Raw genomic sequence first — 24,583 nt, 5'->3', positions numbered from 1 at the left:
TGTAGCATTTTTAATGCGAATAGCGCGCGAAGAATGAATGCCATCAGCCTTAAGTTTCTCCAGAACTTCTTGCTCTGTGATCGCTGGATCAACACCACGGATCATAACTGAAAGCAGTGACGTGCGTTTAAGTAAAAGTGATGTTTTGTGGCTCGAAGATGTCAGTAATTGAACCTTTGCACTGGTGCCTAATATTGCTAGATCGACTTTATATATTATATGCTGATAAAGATTAGGATTAGTGGTCTTAAGAATGATGCCGTTCTGAATTTTGATTAGTTGTTATAAATCTAAACGAGTGCAATAACGCACCAGCTTCATATAAAATAATTTAACGTTATGTAAAGCAAGTTCTAGTTCTGTGAAAAGTTTGGAGATAATTTCGGAATTGGAAGCGATTCCTTCCATAGGTATTACAGTAGAGGTGTCAACTGCTGAGTAGGGATGCGCACGAGACGAGACAGAGCTTTCCTGACAAAATTCGAGTCGAGACACAGCTTTTCCAATAGAGAAATTAATTTTTCTGGTCGATACATCACATTTTCGAGACAAGACCATCTCAAATCTTGTCTCGTGCGCATCCCCACTGCTAAATGAGAGTCTGAAGTTATTTTTGGAACTTTCGATGGAGTTTGAAGACCTTCAATGTAGCTAGGACAATCAGGGGATATTGACAGAACTCGATCTCTAGAGGATGAAGCACTAGGAGGTTTAGAAGAATCAGCGATTCGTTGATTGCGAGGACGAGTTGTCTCCAGTGTTGCCAACAACCTCTGAAGAAAATAGGCTAGATGGCCTTACGCAAAAAAAAAATGGCTAGATTTTGAACTGCTAACCTATAACCCACATTCTAGATTTTAAACCACATTTTTGTGTGTAGGATTATAATTGAGTTATAGTAAAATCTAAAATGTTGAATTTTATCCGCTGAAGACTAACAAGCAACATACATGACCTTAAATTACAATAAAATCCATCAACAATTCATCTGATTTTTGAAAGTCGACAGCCATATTATCAGTTGAAATAAGTCATAATCGATGACCTCCCAGCTAGCTGAAGCACTGGAACTGGATGCATTATCATTGGATTTTGGGTTGGTTGCGTTTGTGTAGACTGCCATTGTTCCAATTTTCAGTAGTACTTCTTTCGGAAGATCACAGTCCTTATAAACACTTCTTATTTCTCCGTACACACACATGAATCATCATGATTGCATTGAGAGTTTTCAAGCTAATTAGATACCCTATTTGTTTCCTTTAATAAACAAACACAATCTCTGTGGCTTGAAGAACCGAACAGTTTACTAAATTTGTATTACAAAAATTTCATTCTTCTAATGAAATGATAAAAATTTAAATAATTAAAAAGTAGCAAACGGGGCCGTTACGGGAGATTAAAATTCTTTGTGAGTCGACAAGTATTGTTAAGTAGTTGTAAATCTATGCTTGGGAACAGAGAAGAAAAATAAGAAACAATGGTTTGTTGCGTAATAAAACACCCTCTGTCTATAGAAATCAATCAATGTGATAATATGTAGTGACAAATAGGCTAATTTTTGAAAACTATGCTTTAGTTTCAAGGATAAAGTAATTTTAGAATTAATTTAACACATGGATGGAAATAAGGAACAAAATTTTACTCGCCCCCCCCCCCCCCCAAAAAAAAAAGATACTAGCCCACATCCCACAACAGAAATTGCTTACTTACCTTCCGTATTATATTAAATACTCGCTCGCACCGATGAACCACTCGCCCCGGGCTAGTGGTTATTTGCATCCCTGATTTAACAGTTAATAAAAAAGATAAAAATGGCAAAAGAATTTCATAAAATAAGCTATATTTAAGACTATAAGCATTTCGTATATTTGTATGGCTAAATGACTCTCCGAATAGGCTAGATTTAGCCAAAAAAAAAAAAAGGCTAAATTGGCATCTCTGCTTGTCTTCCATCGAAGATATTTCGGTTTCCTTCCACAGGATGTATTTACACTTTCCTTAGAAGTTGTCTCTTAACGATTTTTCAAATTTCTCCCTTGATTTCAGTAAGAACCCTTTTTTAACCATTTTCGTACTTCTATGTACAGTACTAGTACTTATCGAACAGAATCAAATTTGCATTTGCTGGCTATGAGTCGAATATAAATTTCGTCACTTGTGCAATCTAAGGGACAGAAAATCCTAAATCCTTTTTACAGAAAGCATTATAGTTACTAAATGAATGATATCCAAGATTGCTAAGTATATAAAATTTATCACATGAGAACAGTAGTCTCCGAGAAGTATTGGAGAAGCGGAACTTGTTTGCATTGCCATTGAAAAATTGGATATTTCTTCACTGCCATCTCTTACTCAGCACATTACTGTTAATAATAGGAAAAAATAATTTCATGTTACTGCAGGCCTTGAAGGTAGGGACGTCATAGGGTATGTGGGCTGTAATTGTCCCCATCGGGTTTGAGAATCACCTGCTTTTTACTAAATTTTATACTAAAATACTAATAAATTGTGAAACTCATATGTCGATGGACAATCTTGTCCCCACAGCAAAATCTGAAATTATGCTAATGCGTGAAGGGCTATGACTATAGATTTCAATAAGGGCTTCTTTCACAGTAACCAACAATAGCAATAATAGTCGTCGTAGTCATTGGTATTGCTTACGCTACTTAAATAAACTACTAGGACCTTATGCAGAATCGTTCTAACGCGCGTTAGTACCATACTAAAGAGTTCGACTAACATACAGGGTGTTTGAAAAAAAAACTCCCTAGTTTTAAGTATAAATTTAATTGGAAAATCAATGAAAACTTACATCAATGAGTACATATCATGAAATAGAATTCCTTCAAGTTTTGTTTAATGTTGGTAGACTTCAACGTGAGATCCATTTGTGGCACTGCACACGTCGAGACGATATTCCGCTTCTCGCCACGTATTCGCCAACATTTCAGGTGTAACTGTCCCAACCGCCGCGACGATTCTTTCCCGTAAATGATTGATGTCTCTGATCGTTTCACTGTACACAACATTTTTATGTGGCCCCAAAAGAAAAAGTCCAGTGGGGTTAAGTCTGGCTTCGTAGTGGCCAAGGTATTCGGTCTCGGTCTACCTGGTGATTTTGCTTTTAAAACATTACCGGTTTCCTTGAAAGACTTTAGCCAATGACAGATAGTTTTTCCTGTAGGTGGTTCACCACCATACTGACGTCTAAAATTACGTTACACTGTTATAACTGACTCAGTTTTCACAAGCCAAATAACACACTGCGCTTTCTGTTGCGGAGTACATATTGTTGCTGAGTTGCTCTGCACTGCACGCCTGCCTGGACTGAACTGAGGAAACAGAGGAAAAAAACAGCACTGGTGCCGTCTCAAGGTCAAGCAGACTTGCCAACTGCAGGGGAGCCAAACTTGGAGAGTTGATGAATCAAATACCACAAAATAGAATAGTGTATGTCACTTTGTACAGATTCTAGGACACATTAAAACTAGGGAATTCTTTTTCAAACACACTGTATGCTTCTTGCAGTAGTCAGGACTTTAGTATGACACTAATCATACGTCAAAATGACTCTGCATAAGGCGGCTAGTGTCTAAGCAAAATAGCTACCAATTGAACTTACATTGCGAGTTTAAACGTGATGTTCACTGCCATCTACTTAATTAAATGAGAGCGAAAATTCTGAACCAGATTCTTTGATATATTCGGGATTAGGAACTATTTTTAACATATAATTAGGGCTTTCAGCGTTTTATTTATAACTTTGAGGCACACATTCAGAATTTCTTGTTGCGAGCGGTTTAAACTTTGGGGGTTTGGTCCAATACTACAAGCGGAACCGCACCAGAGTTTTTTCTTCGGAGGGGTCCAAGCTTTGGGGGCTTGGTCCAATATTACAAGCGGGTCTATGATCTCAGTCTAAAATCTAGTTTTAACAGCATTTATAATACTGATTTCTTGTGTGAATAATATTTTAATGAAAATTTAAAATATTTTATTTGGTACCGAGAAAGTATATCAACAGCTGACTCTGATATAGAAAGGGTGAAAAATGACGGACTCTTAGGAGCTGGCCATGCATGATCCAATCTAACTTGCACCGTCTGGAGGGTCATAATCCCCGCCAGCTTCCACACTTTCTCGCATGAAAATTTCTAATCTAAGTTTGACGATGAATTACCCTGTGAGTATTATAATTTCTGTTTTCAAAAACAGAATTTGCATTGCTAACCTCAATTAATTAAAATTAATTAATTAATTAAAATGGAAGGTGGAAGAGTGAAAATTCAGCTTCCTCCTGATCTCTCGAATCTAACTATAACGATACATTATCGTTTGCATACAATAATTTGTACCATCCAAAACAAAATTTGTGCTTCTGTCCTCAATTAATCACAATTAATTAAGACAGAGAGAACGAGAGAAAGAGGGAAAATTCAACCTCCTCCCATTCTCGCATCAAAATCTCAAATCTATAATTATAGCGATGGATTCCCCCCTCTGCATAAAACAATTTATGCCGCCCAAAGAGAATTTGAGCTGCTACTCTCAATTAATTCCTATTCGTTTAATTAAGAAAAAAGAGAAGGGGGAGACAATGATGAAAATCAAGCCTCTACATTTTCTCACGATTCATTATGACGATGGATCCATTATGACGATTTATCTCTCATAATAATCTGTGTAATCGAAAACAAAACAAAAAATCTGATGCTACCCTCATCCTCATATAATTGTAAATAATTAATTAAAATGGAGGGAGAAAAAGGAGAGAAAATGAAACCTCCATCCTTTCGCATAGCATATGTCAATGAATTCATAAATTGTTCACCTCATATAATAATTTGGGCAATCAAAAACAAAATTTATGATGTTACTCTCAATTATTCATAATTAGAGATGAGCATGAGTCGAGTTAAAACCCGACTCGACTCGAATTCGAGTCCAGTTTCGAGTGGCGTCCATGGTAATTTCCTCGAGTTCAGTTCCGAGCCGAGTCACTGTTTTTGAGGTCGAGTTTCGAGTCAAGTCGAGTTTGATAAATGGCTCGCTCGTTCAGCTCGTTTTAACTCGTTTTGAACTCATAATCTGATTAGACTGGATAACAAAAGCCATAAGAAATGTAAGCAGTAATATGGAATACTTTTAGTGTTGGTTACGACAGAGAACACTATTTCACATCTCGTCTCTACAATAGATTTTTATAACGAGACAGCTTCAAATGTTGTGAGCATCAATATAAGTATATACTAAAGTTCTTACAATCAAGACTGAGTCGGCTCGGTTAGAATGCTTAACCAACTCCGTTTAATTCAACTCAGGTGAGCTCTCGGCTCAAGCTGACTCGGTTGGAATGAGCCATCGGCTAGGTTCGGTTCAACTAAGCCGAGAGCTCGAGCCGGATCGGTTAGGTGAGCTGTTGGCTCGGATTACTTCTCGGTTCGGCTCGACAGTGAGTGAGCTGTAACCGAGCCGTTGACAACCCTAAACCCGCGCCGAGCAGTTTTGAACATGTTTAGCCGGCGTCCTATATCTTTTAACGATTTTAGGCTCAAGTCCGAATGCTTGTTCCTGCGGAACTCAAACCTAGAACCTCGTGAACGATGTCCTTCCCTCCTAGACTTCACGACTACCGAGGTCGGCAGTCAAATACTTTTTAGTATTCAGATATCGTTCATGTTTATACAGTTATAATAATAATAATAATAATAATAATAATAATAATAATAATAATAATAATAATAATAATAATAATAATAATAATTTGTTGTAGTAGTAGTCATCATTATACTGTCTGTGTAGAATACTTGAAGAGAGCACTTGAAACTACACACAGGATTTGGGTCAATTTGGCTCGACTCGGCTCGAAACTCGACCCAAATTCGAGGAAGTTTTTCGAACCGAGTTCTCGAGTCGAGTTCAGAAATGTCTGCTTGTAATTGAGTCGAGTTTCAAAGAAAACTCGCTCAAACTCACTCGTACCCATTCCTATTCACAATTTATTAATTGAAATAGACAGAAGAGAAAAGTAATGAAAACGAATCCTTTATTCTTTCTCAGATGAAAATATCGTATCTAACTACGTCGATCAATTTCACTCTGCAGATTATAATTTGTTCCATTTAAGAAAGTAAAGAAAGTTTTGCATCTACTCTCAAATAAATAATTACAGCTAAGTAACTAAGATAAGACTAGGAGAGAGAGAAAAAGGGAGAGATTGAAAATCTAGTCTCCACTTCTTCTATGACAGTATCGAATCTAATTATTGAGATGGATTTCCCGACTGTTTCGATTTCTCAATATTTACACAGAGCGTATTCCTTAAAATACCCAATATGTTCTGTTGACTCAATGAGGGTTAATCATAGCGATCGCAATTTGGGGGCTGTTCGATGCTTGATGACAGCTATAGGTCATACCGAGCATAGTATTATACCCATGGGCGGCGATTAGGGGGGGCAAAGGGGGCAGTTGCCCCCCCCCCACTTTTTTGAAGTAACCAATTAATGTATATAGTTTTTTTTTTTTTTTTTTTGAAATGTAAACTTTTTGTATGTATTACTGGTTCATAGAAAAAAATGGTGCCATATAACATTCGCTGTTGCGTGAGTACGTGATGGTTGTCCTCCCGAGTAGTTAAGAAAGCTGCAGAAATTGCGTTTTAATTGCCACGGAAAATAACCCAAAAATTAACCTACTGGAACACAAGAATTCCAGCATACTTTCACTTCTTACAAGGATTCAATATATTAATCAGTCGCTTTGAATTTTAAGATGTTCATGAGCAAGGAATCAAATCTCTTCTTACACCTTCGTTGTTTAAGAGTGCAAAGGGCTAGTAAGTACCTACTTGCGTTGCTCTTGTCAATTTACTTAATAAAATATGAAATACGATATACGGTATTTTAACCAAAAAAGATAGTATCCTATTATTTATACAATCTTCCGTCAAGTCTTGCCCCCCCACTTTTAAAGTCCAATCGCCGCCACTGATTATACCGGTCACAAAGAAAACTTGAGTGAATACGTCCTATTATTAGACCATATCTTCAGTGAAGTAGAACGCATTTTTAAATGGCCCTGTTACGTAATGAGTAGCCCCATTGGCATAAAGCGCATTTAGGAATAGCTCCTATAGTTACAGTGTACCCCAAGTGAATTAGAGCACATTTAGGAATAGCCCCTATCATTACGGTGTGCTGCTAGGGAATTAAATCACATTTAGGAATATCATTTATCATTACTGTGTGCTCCTAGGGAATTAGAGAACATTTACGAACAGCCTCTATCATTACAGTGTGTAAAAAGTGAATTAGAACTCATTTAGGAATAGCCTCTATCATTACAGAGTCCCCAAAGTGAATTAGGGCACGTTTAGGAGTAGTTAATATCATTATAGTGTACACCAAGTGAATTAGAGCTCATTTAGGAATAGCCCCTGTCATTATGGTGTGCCGCAAGTGAATTAGAACATATTTAGGAATATTCTCTATCATTAAAATATAGTCCCAGTGATGCAGAATAGATTTATGATGTTTTAAGATTAAGATTAGCCCTTGTCATTTAAGATTATCCCTAGTAAATTAGAGCAATTTTATTTATATCTGTTGTCATTTAAAAGTAGCCCCAGTGAATTAGAGTGTATTTATGAATAGCCTTACTATTAAAGTATAAACCCAGTGAAATAAAACTAATCATGAATAGCCCCTGTCATTTTAGACAATTTTAAAGTTAATTAGAGCAATCTTTATAAATAACATCTCTCATTAGAATTTAGTCTCTCTTAAGTCGAACACATTTATGAGTACCTCCTGTCATTTAAGAGTAGATGCAGTGAATAAGTTCACATTTTACAATAGCCTTTATCATTTGAGTGTAGCCCCAATGAATGAATACATATTTGAATATACGTCTAAGGCTATAAATTATAAAAACTATAGAAGTCGCGAGGATTCGTGAAGCTTGACCTAGATTTACCAATTTCACCACCCAGTAGAACGCGAGGGTGTGTCCTGGTCGTCAACCCCACACCTGAAATTTTGTCAGTGTCGTCCCTCGGGCTGTACGGAGAACATCTCCTGGGGGTGCAGTGTTGTCGGACTGCCGCTAGGTTTCGTTTCCTTATTCTTGTTGTCGTTATTTTTGCTATTATTTTACATTTTGCTATTATTTTACATTTTTCTATTATTTTACATTTTGCTATTATTTTACATTTTTGCTATTATTGTTGTTACCTTTCTAATTCGAATAATTATTAGTGCTCGTTTTATAGTTTTTTAAGGTGTTGTTTGTTTCGCTTGTTTGTTATGTCATCTAAGTTTGGCAATGTTGTTGGTGCACTCGTATTGTTTCCCTTTCTCTCAAGCGTGCGTGCGGAAGGCAGCTCCACAAATCGTACCGAATTCTTCCGATTCATGACACGTGAGAGAAAACAGTTCTATGATTCGCGTAGAGACCAGGTTTCACGAGTCGTAGCGGCCACTATAGTTTCTAGACCAGTGATGGCGGGGACATTTTGTGCGTCAACACTTCGGATGGCTAACAACGGACATCACCCAATTGTCCGGCTCCGATTTCAATGAAATTTTTCTAGCTGATAGAGGACATATATGTATTATTTGTGATGACAGAAATTTTTGCCATGGTGCATGTTTTCTATTTTTTTATAATTTTTAAGAATTGTGATGTGGTTATTAGAGATTACTGCAGAAGTCCCTTACTAACCTTTGTAAACGTAGCGTTAATGAAAGAACAACCATGTAGATACATATAAGGCCTATGGGGAAGTTGTATGGTAGGTATGACCTTGACGGCAGCCATCTTGAAATCCGCCATTTTGAACTAAGGTCAAGTTTTTAAAATAGGAATAGGGTAATATGATACATCATTTCGGACTAGAATTTAATCAGAAGATAATGGTGAAGCTAGTTTTGAGATACACTCATTTGGAGAAAAGTTACAGGCATTTAAGTGTTCACTTACTACGTGCGAAAGTCCCTTACCTCCGCTTCTAACCCGCGTATTAATGATAATAAGTGGATAAAAGCTTCGGTAATACATATTATGTCTAGAGGGAATTGATACGGTAAAGCTATCCTTGATGGCAGCCATCTTGAAATCCGCCATTTTGAATTAAAGTGAAGTTTGAAAAATGAAAACCATAGAATGTGACACCTCATTTTAATAGCAAATTTTCCCAAAAAGCCAATGGTATGTTTATTTTTGTTCTATAATTAACCAGTGTGAATTTAGGACTGCTTCTAATGAGCACCAAACGCCCATTATTCGATCTTTCAAATTGGCAACACTCCTAATTTTCACCGCATGTTTTACGATTCAAACTGGCACTTTGCAGTTGTTGCCATGGCTCGTGTTTTCTAAATTTATTACATTTTTAAGAGTTGCGATTTGTCAGTTCGTGAATAGTGTTGGAATAAGCATCCAGCAATCTTTCTGAATTTTGAAGACTTGCCATGTAATTATTTATTTCCTATACCTGCCCTTCAAAAACTCGTTTACTGACATGAATCATCGCACAACGAAACAACTCCAACTTTGCATTCAGGTAGTACCGAAGACGTAGCTTGTATAGTAGATGAGACGAAAAATCAAATGAAAATTCACTTCAAAAAGGAAAACTAATTATGATTCTTGTGTAAATCAATGGTCTTTTGTTTTATTTTATATTTATTTCTTTATTGTATATTTATTTATTTTCTATGGCAATTTTTAGCTAGTCAGACAAAAAAGTCATTCGTTTTCTAGCGATTGTTGTCTATGATTCATGATTGTAAAATTTATAATCAGTATTGATCGGGCACCCAATTAAGTTACACCTCTTTATAAACAAGTTACCTGTTTTAATATTATGTTCATGGTACAAACAATGTTGTGGGAACAGTCATATAATGCCTCTTTGATATTTTCTAGCATTGCTGCTGTTTCTTAAATGTTGTATTTATTAAAAATATTTTATTGTTTGCGGTTTGTGCAACATGTAGGCTACATTTCCTGATAATTTTGTGTTCGTATAACACCAATTTGTTATAATTTCATTTGCATTTCTTTACGTCACATAGGTCCATAGGTTCTTCATGTATTCTCGTTTAAAAATAATTACATTGCAAGTCTTCAAAATTCAGAAAGATTGCTGGATGTTTATCCCAACACTATTCACAAACTGACAAATCGCAACTCTTAAAAAATGTAATAAATTTAGAAAACATGAACCATGGCAACAATTGCAGTGCCAGTTGGAATCTTAAAACATGCGGTGAAAATTAGGAGTGTTGCCAATTTGAAAGATCGGAATAATGGGCGTTTGGTGCTCATTAGAAGCAGTCCTAAATTTACACTGGATAATTATAGAACAAAAATAAGCATACCATTGGCTTTTTGGGAAAATTTGCTATTAAAATGACGTGTCACATTCTATGGTTTTCATTTTTCAAACTTCACTTTAATTCAAAATGGCGGATTTAGAGATGGCTGCCACCAAGGGTACCCTTACCGTATCACATCCCTCTAGACATAATATGTATTACCGAAGATTTTATCCACTTATTATCATTAATACGCGGGTTAGAAGCGGAGGTAAGGGACTTTCGCACGTAGTAAGTGAACACTTAAATGCCTGTAACTTTTCCCCAAACGAGTGTATCTCAAAACTAGCTTCACCATTATCTTCTGATTAAATTCTAGTCCGAAATGATGTATCATATTACCCTATTCCTATTTTAAAAACTTGACCTTAGTTCAAAATGGCGGATTTCAAGATGGCTGCCGTCAAGGTCATACCTACCATACAACTTCCCCATAGGCCTTATATGTATCTACATGGTTGTTCTTTCATTAACGCTACGTTTACAAAGGTTAGTAAGGGACTTCTGCAGTAATCTCTAATAACCACATCACAACTCTTAAAAATTATAAAAAATAGAAAACATGCACCATGGCAAAAATTTCTGTCATCACAAATAATACATATATGTCCTCTATCAGCTAGAAAAAAATCATTGAAATCGGAGCCGGACAATTGGGTGATGTCCCTTGTAAGCTTGATTCCTCCACTGAGCTGACGCTAACGACAGAGAGCGCTGACGATACTGCTTGTTTTTCCCGCGCAACTACTATTGTGAGGCTCATTTCATACTTGATTGTATACGCGTGAAGTTGTACGTGTTATGTTTTTCGTGTGTATATTAGACATTTGCTAAACGTTATGTTTTTCGTGTGTATATTAGACATTTGCTAAACGTTATGTTTTTCGTGTGTATATTAGACATTTGCTAAACGTTATCTTTTTCGTGCGTATATTAGACATTTGCTAAACGTTATGTTTTTCGTGTGTATATTAGATATTTGCTAAACGTTATGTTTCTCGTGTGTATGTTAGATATTTGCTAACTTGTTGGATAACTTTGATTTCACATTTACTAGAAATGTAAGTTTATAGGCAATAAACAAACGTACAGCCGTGGAAAATCAGCGCCCGGGGCGAGAGTATACGACGGTGCCCCCATACATATATTCCAAGTAATGTTTCTTCTCCTTTTCCTTGTTTACCCTGAATTTTCCGCCCCCATACATATATTCCAAGTAATTTTTCTTCTCCTTTTCCTTGTTTCCCCTGAATTTTGCGCCCCATACATATATTCCAAGTAATTCTTCTCCTTTTCCTTGTTTCCCCTGAATTTTGCGCCCCCATACATATATTCCAAGTAATTTTTCTTCTCCTTTTCCTTGTTTCCCTGAATTTTGCGCCCCCATACATATATTCCAAGTAATTTTTCTTTTCCGTTTTCCTTGTTTCCCCTAAAGTTTGCGCCCCCATACATATATTCCAAGTAATTTTTCTTCTCCTTTTCCCTTGTTTCCCCTGAATTTTGCGCCCCCTTATTTCGGCGTTCAGGGCCGTCGGCCCGCTCGCCCCCCCCCCCCCCCCACACACACACTCTGGGCACGGTACTGCAATTGTAAGATTTTAAAAAAATAAAAGTTGTTAGTTCTTTTGATTGGTTGCTCATAGTAAGATATAAGCAGTGGCGTATTTACGATTTTGTTTCGGGAGAAGCTTTGCTAACTTTCGGGTGAGGGCTTTGCCTGAAAATGTGAAAATTCTGCAAGATATTTCATATACTTGACTATAGTAAGTAAGATTTCGGGAGGGGGCTTAAGCCCGGAAGCTCCGCCCCTAAATACGCCACTGGATATAAGAACCGTACGGTAGCTCGTTATCTTCATAAGTTTGGCAACCACTGCTGCAGATTTATACATGAATATAAGACTCAATAAACTTATTTTAAAAAAACCTCAAGATGTAAGAATTTTTAATTAAACAAACTCGCGCTAGTCATACACTAAACAACAAATAACTCTAATAACTCTGCGAGTAACAAGAAATAATGCAATATATTTTTTAAAATAACAGCTATAATAAAAGATTATTATTATATATTTTCGTGATTATATTATTGTGTAAGTTACAAACCTTCTTCAAGACTGTAACTTCTGCTCTTTACTACCAGCGATACTACAAAACTAGATAAGTTATCTTAGAGTCATCTAGTTTCTCTAACATTGTTTATACGAGGTTACAAATGGAGTGATTGCCAAATGCTAATGTTTCCACTGCAGGAAGTTATAAACAGTGAATATTATTGTTTCGTGCATGCTTTCAGTAGCGTACCCAGGAATTTATTTCGGGGGGGGTCCAAACTAAATATGAAGGTATTTTATATTAAAATTCCTAAAATTGCCCCTAAAATTAGGCTAAATTTTAAAAAATCGAAATTTCGGGGGGGGGGTCCGAACCCCCAGGTCCCCCCCCCCTTGCGTACGTCCCTGCATGCTTTATTAGTTACTCTGTAAGGAAATACAAATTGAAATGCGCTACCATCTCTGCTATCTCAGATTAAAATCATCATGTATGCATTGTACTTCTTTATATACGTATTTTGGCACCGCACTGTGATCAACAATCCACTTATTGGAGTAGGATTTTTTCAGTAGCAATACTTTTTTACAGTTCGTAAGTGCCAGCGGCGAAATGTACTTCAATTTAAGTAAATACGTGTGTGAACTTAGCAGGACCACATTTGAAAATTATAATAATTGCATCCCATACGTTTGTTCTGCGTTTATACCAGTTATAGTGTGTCCAGTAAGAGAACGTCTCTGACAGCTCGCAGTAACATTGCCACTACTCGCGTGTCAAGGTTTTTTTCGGTGCAACTGTAGTGGCACTTTAATTAATGGTATAAAACAGAGTGATTGTGGTTGGTAACACTGGTATCAAAGTAGGGGCTGCAATGTCCCACCGCATGTGGTAAGAAACGTCCGAGACCATCTCTTGTTGGCCGTGCTATAGTGCCGTAAAAAGTTTCGTTTGTACCGACTTGAAATTCGAGCAAATCGAAAAATAAAGTGGTCCTGCTAAGTTCACGTGACCAGGATATAAATGTCTACAAATCTTTTTTTTTTTTTTTTTCTATACGAATCGTTTGTAGGCTACTGCATTTGTGCCAGATCCTACCGTAGAAGATTTCGTTTGTACTGGTTTCAAATTCGAGAAAATCGAAAAGTAAAATTTCTGCTAAGTTCGTGTAAACATAGCACAATTATTGACTAACTTCTTCAAATTTGAAGAATATGTATATTCCAATAATAATTACACAAAAATTCAACGGAGGCAGGAAACAAACCAAACTTTATTTATATTGTAAATATGAGACCTGTTTTTACATCGACGATTTAAGATGTTTAAAATAGTCGATGTAAAAATAGGTCTTATATTTACAATGTAAACCAAGTTTGGTTTATTTTCTGTGCCCATTGACTTTTTGTGTAATTATTATCGGAATATACATAGAGTATAACCTCGTTTATCTAGACCTCGTTATCTGAATCTCCGACCAATCCAGTGTAGATTTGTAAACCTTTTTTTTATTTAATGTTTATATAGATAATTTTTAACTATGATAGCAAGAACGTAACTACAAATACGCCAAACATTCGCTTTTTATTTTCATTAAATGTACAGTTTCTGCATAGCTCGTACACAATAAATTACGCGGAGCACATATGCAAATGCTGCTGCACACTGGCTGACAAACATCATGGCATACTTAAAGCGTCAGCCCGACACCACTCCAGCTGGACTATTAATGATAAAGCATTTGCGTGACCGTGCTTCATTCAAACGCCACACGTGTTTGAAACAGAAGATAGTGGAACGAATTCTTAAAGTTATCGTAATAAACGGTAAGTCAGCTTATTTAAGGATTTGTTCTGCTTATTACCCTTATTATCCGGATTATCTGGATTTTCGATTTTACGGTTGGTCACAATAAGGCCGGATAAACGAGCTAATACTGTATTCTTCAAATTTGAAGAAATTAGTCAATAGTCCTGCTATGTTCACTCGAACTAAGCAGGAACTTTACTTTTCAATTTTCTTGAGTTGAGTTGATTTTGAGTTTAACTTCCCGTTCAGCTATATGAGACATGGACCTACTGATTTACGTGGAATCCGAACCACACGAGCTTCCGCCGGGAATCGAACCCGAGTCTCCCATGCCAAAGGCACGTACGTTAACCGCTTAGCCACGAAGGAGCTCTTTGATTTTCTTGAATTTGAAATCAGAACAAATAAATTTTTTACGGTACAATTTTGTAGAATCTTAGTAAAAACAATTCGTACAGAAAAACTTTCGAATTTGTATTTTATGTTCACGTGAACTTAGCAGGATCCTTTATTTTTCGATTTCCTCGAATTTGAACAAGAACAAATGAAATTTTACAGTACAATCCGGTACAAATGCAGTACAAATGATTCGTACAGAAAAATCTTCAAATTTGTAGAAATCTATCAGTGGCCCTGCTATGTTCATCTGAACTTACCAGGACCGCTTCATTTTTTCGATTTTCTCTCGGTTCAAATGAAACATTTTATGGTACAAAACAGGACAGACGATTCGTATAGAAAATCCTTCAGATTAGTACTAGGTAGAAATTTGTATCCTGGTACTGCTATGTTCACGTGAACTTAGCAGAACCACTTTATTTTTTGATTTTCTCGAAGGTACAAACGAAATATTTTGCGGTACAATCCGGTACAAACCCAATACAAACGATTCGTACAGAAAAATCTTCAAATTTGTAGAAATTTGTATTCTGGTCCTATGTTCACGTGAACTTAGCAGGATTACTTTATTTTTCGATTTTCTCGAATTTGAAGTTGGTACAAACTAAAATTTGTACAGTACAAACCTGTACAAATGCAGTACAAACGTATGGTATGCAAATATTTTCAGATGTAGTCCTGCTAAGTTCACACACGTTAATTAATTACAAGTAAATACCATTGAAATGACAACACATCATCATGAATGAACGTGCGATCAGCATATGTTCCAAGTTTTTTAATAACCTATGCATATACAAATGAAAGTCACTATATATGTGTCTTCGTACCTAGTGAACCACGGGACCGATGTCCATCAAATTTACCACATAAATGACGTTTGGGTTTGGAATGGATTTCATCATTTCCGTTTGACGGTGAAACGTAGGAAAGGGAGAAGATATTTAAAAAATATCGAAAATGGCCGATACTAGTGTCGAATCCATAATTTTCGGAGTCACTGAGATGAATAGTGACATTTCCGATGCCGTTTAAATCAAAATTCAGTCCCACATCTTGGGAAAGGAGATGGGGAGATATACAAAAATTATCGTAAACGATCGATATCAAAGCACTCTTCAGTAATAGTAGAAAATAACTAACTAATATAATATATTATTTTTTACTATTTTAATCTAGCACAATGGGTAATTGAGACTTGTGAATCCACACCGAGAGTTCCGTTTTATTCTGTAACCGCCTACATTGTACTATGAAGATGTAATGTGAAGCAGAAATCTACGAGAAGAGAAGAATCTGTAAAACAAAATACATTTCTGGTCAAGAAATTATTTTTAAAATAATTTATATCAAATAAAAAAATATTATTTTACTTAAACACTAAATTTCTGTCTTGATATATATTAAATCACTTCAAACAAAGCAACAAATTACAATTGTATTTTATTTCCATCTTTTGAACAATAAGGAAACTGAACTAGCACATAATTATAGTAAGTATTTATAAGTAACGTCTCATATCGCAGTGTTGTCAGAACTACTGCTTTTACGTGAACTTTCATTGCATAAGCACAATTTTTTCCACAAAATTAAAAAAAAAAACAAAAAAAAAAACGTTGAACTCAACCAAATTTGTTGATAGTTGATTACCACAGAATACTACTTGACATTTCATGTAGTTCTAGATATTGGTTTCTCCTAATCTAAATTTTGTGTTGAAGTTCTACAGTGCGAAATATTATATCAAATTGATACTTCTGTTTATTTTAATGTGTATAGGGGCGGTGCTAGCCAATTTGCCGCCCCGTTCAATGGTACCATTTGCCGCCCCCCTTTCTTCAAAAAGAACAAATCTTAAAAGCCACGATTTTAAGTATGCTACTATATCATGAACAACGAAGGGGAGGGAAAGTGCACTCGCACTCAGAAGGGCTTAAGCACTACAATACCATCTCTTTGTGTTTGTTTCTTTTTATTTAAATAATAATATATTATATTAGTGAAAGATAAAAGCAAACACACCTACAGAGGCAAAATGGTTATCTTTTTTATAGAAAAAAATGTAAATGAAATGAAATCTTTAAGTTTTACGTCCCAAGATTATGTCGGTTAGGCCAAAGGAGACGGTGATGATAAGTGAAATGAAGAAAGTGGGGAGAAACAGGAGAACCTCGAGAAAACCCACGAGCACGGTGTTTGTCCACCACAAAGTCCACACGGCGGGATCGAACCAGGGACCCCAAGCACCAGAGGTGAACACTCTACCACTGAGCCACCGCGCCCCCCATCTTTTTTATAGAATTCAGCATCAAATTATTTTTCCAAAATAGTTAGCACTTCCCTAGAACAGGGTGTTATCATTTCATCTCGATTTAAATACGTATCCTAAATGGAAAAATGTGGTTCAAATATAGCTTTGAAATGTTTAATACAGATATCGGTATCGGGTGTATCAAAACTCGGAGATTATAGGCTAATGCCGTTATGAATAAAGAAAATGTGTATTTTTCAATTTAAAGTGATGGAATTTTTCCAACAACATTAACCCTTTAGGCACCATACTTGTAAGGTGTCCTATGTTAAGTGAAAAATAAAAAATGTTTCCAGTCCAGCAGACTATGCGAACGGAACGTAAGGTCACGTATGATACATCTCGTATAGCCTCGGAGTTGTCCAAAGAGACACTTAAAATCAATTCAACTAAGTAACCAATTAAGTTACTTAGTCGTTTTCTCATCATCATCATCATCATCATGGGTATTCTGCCATTGTTGGCAGATCATTTGTCGTAGCTGAGAAGCTTCCATGCTCCATTACCCTTCAGCTAACCTCTTCGTTTTCACGTATGACTTTTCTGTTTTGATATCGTATATTAATTGTTGTCTTCTTCGTCCCCTCTCTCTCTCTCTTGCCACTATACCGTCTAACATGTCCCGCTCGACCCGGGTAATTCTTTCCATTCTTCTCCACACCCACATTTCGAAAACTTCCAGTCAGTTTTCATCATTTTTTGTGTAATGTTCATATTTCTGCCCCACACGAAGCATAACATCGATTTGAATGTGGACATTGCCCCTTTTCTTCTTTTAGAAACAGAATTTTCGTAAACGCTGGAACACAAACCAACTTATTTTTTAACGAAGAGTTATATACTTAGCTTCATCTTAATTTAAAGAGCTCCTGGGACACTCTATATACGTAATTGAACTAACTCCTGACGTAACAGTCCTTAGGGTGCCAGGAGGTGAGCCTTTGAGGTGATGTGTAGTCAGCACATCAGTTCCCTTTCCTCTTAATGTTGCTCTTCTAGAAAGGAGTTAGAATTTTTTTCTTTCATGTAGCTCCCCAGTCTTCCTCACGACACTGGATGGACGTAACAATGCCAACACCATCTGATGACTACAAACGGTCAACCATATACTTCCTCTGACCAGACCTGGCTCTGATTGACCTCGCTGATCTCAGGAGAAGTGGTACTCTCGTGCGATTAGTGAGCTAGCCGAGACATTTGTTCTAGTCCTAAATTTCAAAACTCTCCCTCCATTTCCTTAGAAAAACATTTAAAAATGTTAGCTGTATCATATACAGAGTATCCCAAAAGAAATGCAACCCAAACTTTGATGGAGTATATTTTTCGAATAAGAATGATAGATACATGACTTTTGTGGCAGAAGTTAGCGATGTCTATGGGGATATTTTGAGAATAAAACCAAGAGATATTTTGAGAATAAACCCAAGAGATATTTTGAGAATAAAACCAAGAGATATTTTGAGAATAAAACCGAGAGATAATTTGAGAATAAAACCAAGAGATATTTTGAGAATAAAACCAATGAGACAAATCGTAACATTGAATTTTAGTAATTGTTTAAATGACCAAGTGCAATTCAAAACATTTGCAAATTGCTTATAATCAATTACAGGGAACAGAGAAAAAAATAATCGTGGTAACTCTTAATGAAAATGTTTAGTACGCATCAATATCTATTGGATGGAACAAAAGTTGCATGTTATTTTGCAGAGTTGACAGTTGCAAAGACCTATTTTTTTTTTTTTTTTTTTTACGTACTCAGAAAATAACACATTTTTTAAAATAAAATACCGCATTCTGGCAACAATGTTCCAGCAAAAACACTACTACAGGTGTAACTGATCCTCTCATCTGTTGGGCAATGTAATTTATCAATAAAATAACACGTTTTTGGTATATAGTTTGGTAGAATTTATTAAAGTATGCGAAATAAATTTAAAAACCGGTTTTAGGACTCTTCCACTTTAAAGAAACCTAGATTTTTTTCTCCCTATTTTCACCATGGTGAATGATTAATGTTCGTAGTATTAGCAAAGCGTGACCTTCTGTGTCATTCACCAGAGGAAATGAGACAATGTTGTCATATATATATATATATATATATATATATATATATATATATATATATATATATGGAGTACAATTCATTAGCTGCAAGTGAGACCTTTGACGCTAGTATTGTGCAGCCCAGACAGACGCCTTGTCCATCAAACCATGATAGGGATAGTGTAACCTACTCAACTGTGACGATGCGCTGACGTTAGGGACAATAGGCGATGTTTTAAATCCGTCCTACAATCGATTCAACTTGTGCTATATATATATACACATGGATCTCTCTCTCTCTCTCTCTCTCTCTCTCTCTCTATATATATATATATATATATATATATATATATATATATATATATATATATATATATACGTTTTTAAAGCGGTATCGCATTGAAGTTCACTACGTACAATCATAGAGTTGCGATGCAAACGAAATAAAATGCATCGCAAACTGCGATTTATCTATTATGAGGTTTTTTTTTTTTTTAACTGAAGTGAGCTATTTCTGCAAGAAAATGGCTTAACGTATTTTTCTTCTTCTATATGACAAAATACCCAATTAGCGTAGTCGCGAATGCTCTCGTCTTTGGTGGAAGCGGTTCCGAGTTCAATTCCCGGTGGGGACACTCGGTTGAAAAACTGTACAAAGCTTTCCCAGACCAGTCACCCTGAGTGACGTTTTCCTGGGTTCTCCTCATTCACGCCAGGCAAACGCCAGTATGGTTCCTAACATACTGATCCAAGCTGCTTTATTCCATCCCCCAATCTTGGTCCACCACTTTGTTTCTTCCTCTACAATTCCCCGTCCAGTGTAATTACCGAGGGGCGTTATTCTGTGTACATGACGGGCTCATATGCCCAGAGATGACAAAAGCTTATAAATCTAATTCCTAATCCTAGTCAATATGATACGCGTTTGTTATATTCGAAATTTGTTTATATTTCATGTTCAGGTAAAATACAAAAAATATTTCCATTCCCCTTTCTGTTATACAAAGTAATTAAATTGAAATACAAATTCGTTTCGCAAAACAACAAAATCTAAACCAAACACTGATATATACTGTATTTCCTTTTCTTACTACTCTCTTCTATTTCGAAACAAATTTTGTATTTTAAAGAGTTTGGAGTATCAAAATTCCTTTATCTAATTAACTTATCTGTCCGGAGGCAAAAATCTGAAGAAACAAATCTGCTAATACTTTATGGATCAGCAGCAATTTTGACAAGCATGTGAAAGATCAAGAGTCGGGGTCATTGATGAAGATAGTACGAATGGCCAGAACCGGTTCCTGGTTCCGGTTCTAGAAGATCCGGTTCCAAAACCGGTTTTCCGGATCCAGGTCTGGGACCAGGTTTTCGGATCCAGGTCTAGAACCGGTTCCGGAACCGGTTCTGAAAACCTGATCTCCAAGAACCTGTTCCTCGCGGAACCGGTTCTGCTGGAACCGAAACTTTGTGACCATCCCTACGCTAAACCCGAGATGGCTGTGAACAGTGTGCTAGATGAAATGGTGGAAGCGACAGGCAGGCGCCCAAGCGGCGGCCGCTTGTCTCATTTGGCTAAATAAACTGGGTAACTGGCAAACTCATTTGGCTAAACATCCACTGGAGGACCAAATTTTTTTGGGGGGGGGGCACAAGCGGGTCTGGGTGGGGAGGGCACAGGCGCTTGGTCCTTTTTGCAGTGTTTTCAATGTGATCTTTGTGCCTCCTTTACGGGTCTTTGGGGGCTTTCGGATCCAGGTTTGGAACCATTTCCTAAGATCCGCTTCTGGAACTGGGTTTTCAGATCCAGATCTGGAACCAGTTCCTTACATCCGGTTCTGGAACCGGGTTTTCGGATCCAGGTCTGGAACCGGTTCCTAAGATCCGGTTCTGGGACCAGGGTTTTCGGATCCAGGTCTAGAACCGGTTCCGGAACCGGTTCAGAAAACCAGATCTCCAAGAACCTGTTCCTCGCGGAATCGGTTCCGCCGGAACCGGAACTTTGTGGCCATCCCTAGAAGATAGAAATGGTAGAAATCTATCAAGATTTTAACTTTGGCCACTATAGAGTAGAAAAGGTAATAGATTACAAAAAACTGATTTCTGCAATCTCAATTAAATGTCTCTAGAATACAGGGTAGCCCAAAAGTAGGTATACAGTCCCGGCCCGTATAGGTTTCCTGCCGAAAGGAATGTTAAACTATAATTAACCAAGTGTTATCATCTGAGCTAGGACAAAAATGGTATAAACGCGAAATGTGGGCGTGTGACACTATGACTGTTCCCAGATATGTTGTATTCTAGTGTAAATTAAGCAATTTAAAACTATTACTTTCGGTATATAAAAAAATATATAACCTCTCAAGAAAAAACTCTCCGTAATTTCGAACAGACCATAGGCTATATAGAATTTTTGATGCGCATCCTAACGGGGGAATAAGGAGAAGAGGTTCAAAGGAGAAAAAGTGGTTTAAAATCATGCCAAACATAGAGTATGCCTCCTCATATTAGAAAGATGAAATTCGGGATGTAAACGCATTTAAAGAAAACAAGTTAACACACACATATGACTTACGATCTGGAAAAATTCCGCGAGAATAAGACACCCCTAACACTCCTACGTGGTAGGAAGGAAATAACATGTAAAAACAAACGAAAATGACCTATATTATTTTTCAATCATAGATTTCGGGATCGCTGAGATGAATAATGACACTCGTAATGTCGTCTAGGTCTAAGTTCAAGCCCCATTGTCATGCAAGGTGTAAAGCGACGAAAAATAAAATTCCGAATCAACAGGAATTGGTGAAGTCACTAAACTAATTAGTGATAATCCAGATTATAATTAGGCCTAACTTTTAGTCAAGAACGTGCATGACAGTTGGCCTAATAATTACTTGGGGCAATGCTGAAGGGCTTTCTTGTCGTTATTGAAGTTGGTCATTTCAGTAAAGTTGGACATTTCTGCTAGTCAAACAAAATACCTGTGGTGGTGACCTTACTTTCCGACTTACCTCGCAGAAATTAACGGAAGAGAGATCACGAGCAACATTGCATATATCACAGGTGTGCCCACAAGGGGGGCTATGACGCAAACTGCGTCATTGAAATATTTGGGGGGGTTAAAATCTATATAAATATGTTTGAAGGGGTGTAAAAATTAATCGAAAGGAAGATTTTTTTCATGGAAGAACACCTACGGATAGACAATTGGGGGGGTGCGTCATGGTCATAAGGGGGGACACCACTGTATATCACGTGATCAGTTCATTACCCAAAAAACATCCGCTCTATTTCCATCGAAACTAGTTGACGACGAAATAGATTTTCATATTAGTCATTAGACTTCAAACTTGGGGAAACGGTTACTCAGCGCTAGACTGCTTACCTCTTGTGCGTGGAATCCTTGGTTCGATACCCGCCCAAGGATACTTCTGGTGGACAACATCGTGTCCGTGGGTTTTCTCGGGGTACTTCCCTCTCCTGCCACATTCTTACTTCACTAATTATTCCATTAGTATTCACTTGCCTTAATCATTTTTCTTCCTTAGCCTAAGAGACGTTACACTAAAAGATTTCATTTTAGCCTCCTCGGACCCCGTGTCGCCAATAGGCGACATGTGAATTATACATGATGTATGCACTGAGCCCCGATGTCGCCTATAGGCGACATGCACTCAGCGGACAGATGAGAAAGATATAAGAAAAAATAACTGAAAATTGGCTAACAGGGTATACAACCGAAGATAACTATAATACTAGAACATAACATTTCTACCCCCCCCCCCCCCAAAAAAAAATGCTGGGACCGAGGAGGTTAGACTTAAAACTTTCCCTACTAAATAAGAATTCAAAACCACTAAATAAAGGCGGGAAATTCATTAAGTGGCAACACTGTTGATTTTGACGTCCGAACTGGATCAGATAAAGAACTTACGTAAACGTACAACGTTAAACAAAAAAAACAAAAAATAGTCTGTTAGCCACTCTTCAGCAGCAAATACTCAGTTGTAACAAAAACAAATTTAAAAAAAAAAAGTGAAATAGACAATAGCTACATACACTTCCTGAATATTTCAGATTGTTTGCTTTAACGCTCTGGTTTGATGAAAATTTTTTTGTTTGCATATGCAAAGAATTGCAAATACGTATTAGGTAGACTGCATATCTATAACAAATGAGAGAGGCAAGTGCGTTGTACTGTATGATGTATAAAACGAACAGATTTTAAATGTATATGAAGAGCAAACAGAATAAAGGGAAAGGATACATTTCTACAGTTTAAAAATTACTAATATCACGTTACCAGAATAAAATGTTGAAGCTTCTGAATTTGTGCAATTCTACAATTAATGTTGGTGTTGTTGATTTTAGTTTAGCGTCCCTTTCAGCAGCGAGGCTATATGAGACGTGGACCTACTGATTAACGTGGAATCCGAACCACATGAGCTCCCACCGGGAATCGAACCCGGGTCTCCCAAGGCCAAAGGCGCGTACGCTAACCGCTTAGCCACGAGGGAGCTCTACAATTAATGTTATTAGTGTTTAATGAAGAAACATGTAACAGTATTGAATGTTCACCACGTGAAGGAATTTGGTAGGCCGAACACCTTAACAAACTAAATTTTACAAAGCTTAGGCTTAAGGTTAGTGTAAAGGGACAAGTTTTGCCGATAGATGTCACTACAGTCTTTGTATCTCTCCCATGTATATATATATATTTTTTTTTTTTTTTTTACCTTTCACGAAAATTTACAATATATCTTACGAATTTCAATTTGCAGACTTCAAATTTTTAGAGAAGAAGCTTCATAACCTATTAAAGGGAACAATCCGTGCCGATATTTTATTGAGAATTTTCTTCATTGTTGAAACAGTTCCATTGTTAAAGGTGTGGATATCCATTTCAACAATCAAGCCGTTTCAACAACGAAGAAAATTCTAAATAACAAATCGGCACGGATTATTGCTTTCGATAGGTTATGAAGTTCCTTTTCTAAAAATTTGAAGTCTCTAGATTGAAATTTGTAAGAGAAATCGTGAATTTTCGTGAAAGGTAAAAAATACATGGGAGAGATACGAAGATTGTAGTGCCATCTATTGGCAAAAATTGTCCCTTTAAACCAAGCTTGAATATAGCATTTTACCTCAAATTAAATGAAGTGTACTTAAAGATTGATGAATATTTGAGAGCAGTAAATATTAAAGTCTTTAGATTAATTTAATTTTATTCTCCCTGCTGAGAGGGACGTTTAACTCAAAATCAAGTCAACTCAACTATTTACCGTACGTCAAAGGAAACTGGTAAATAGGCTATGATATAGATTTTTCTGCATTTTCGGATTACACTTTCAGCAGGTAACACTCTGAGGCTCCGATAACGAGAGCATTTTTTTTTTTAATTCTCACAAAAAAAATCACGATTTTATAGATTGTGTGCAGTGGCAAATAGAAATGAATGAGGATTTCCAGGTGTTAATATTCCCCTCTCCTACCTTCCGTTGAACAAGATAATATGGAAAAATTATACATTAACCATATAAAAATCCTGAAACGATGTGAACTTTGAAGCTTCAATCTCC

This window comes from Thermobia domestica, chromosome 4, assembly GCF_964235325.1.
Source record: "Thermobia domestica chromosome 4, izTheDome1.hap1.1, whole genome shotgun sequence".
Classification (NCBI taxonomy): Eukaryota; Metazoa; Arthropoda; class Insecta; order Zygentoma; family Lepismatidae; genus Thermobia; species Thermobia domestica.
This window is presented reverse-complemented; position numbering follows the sequence as displayed.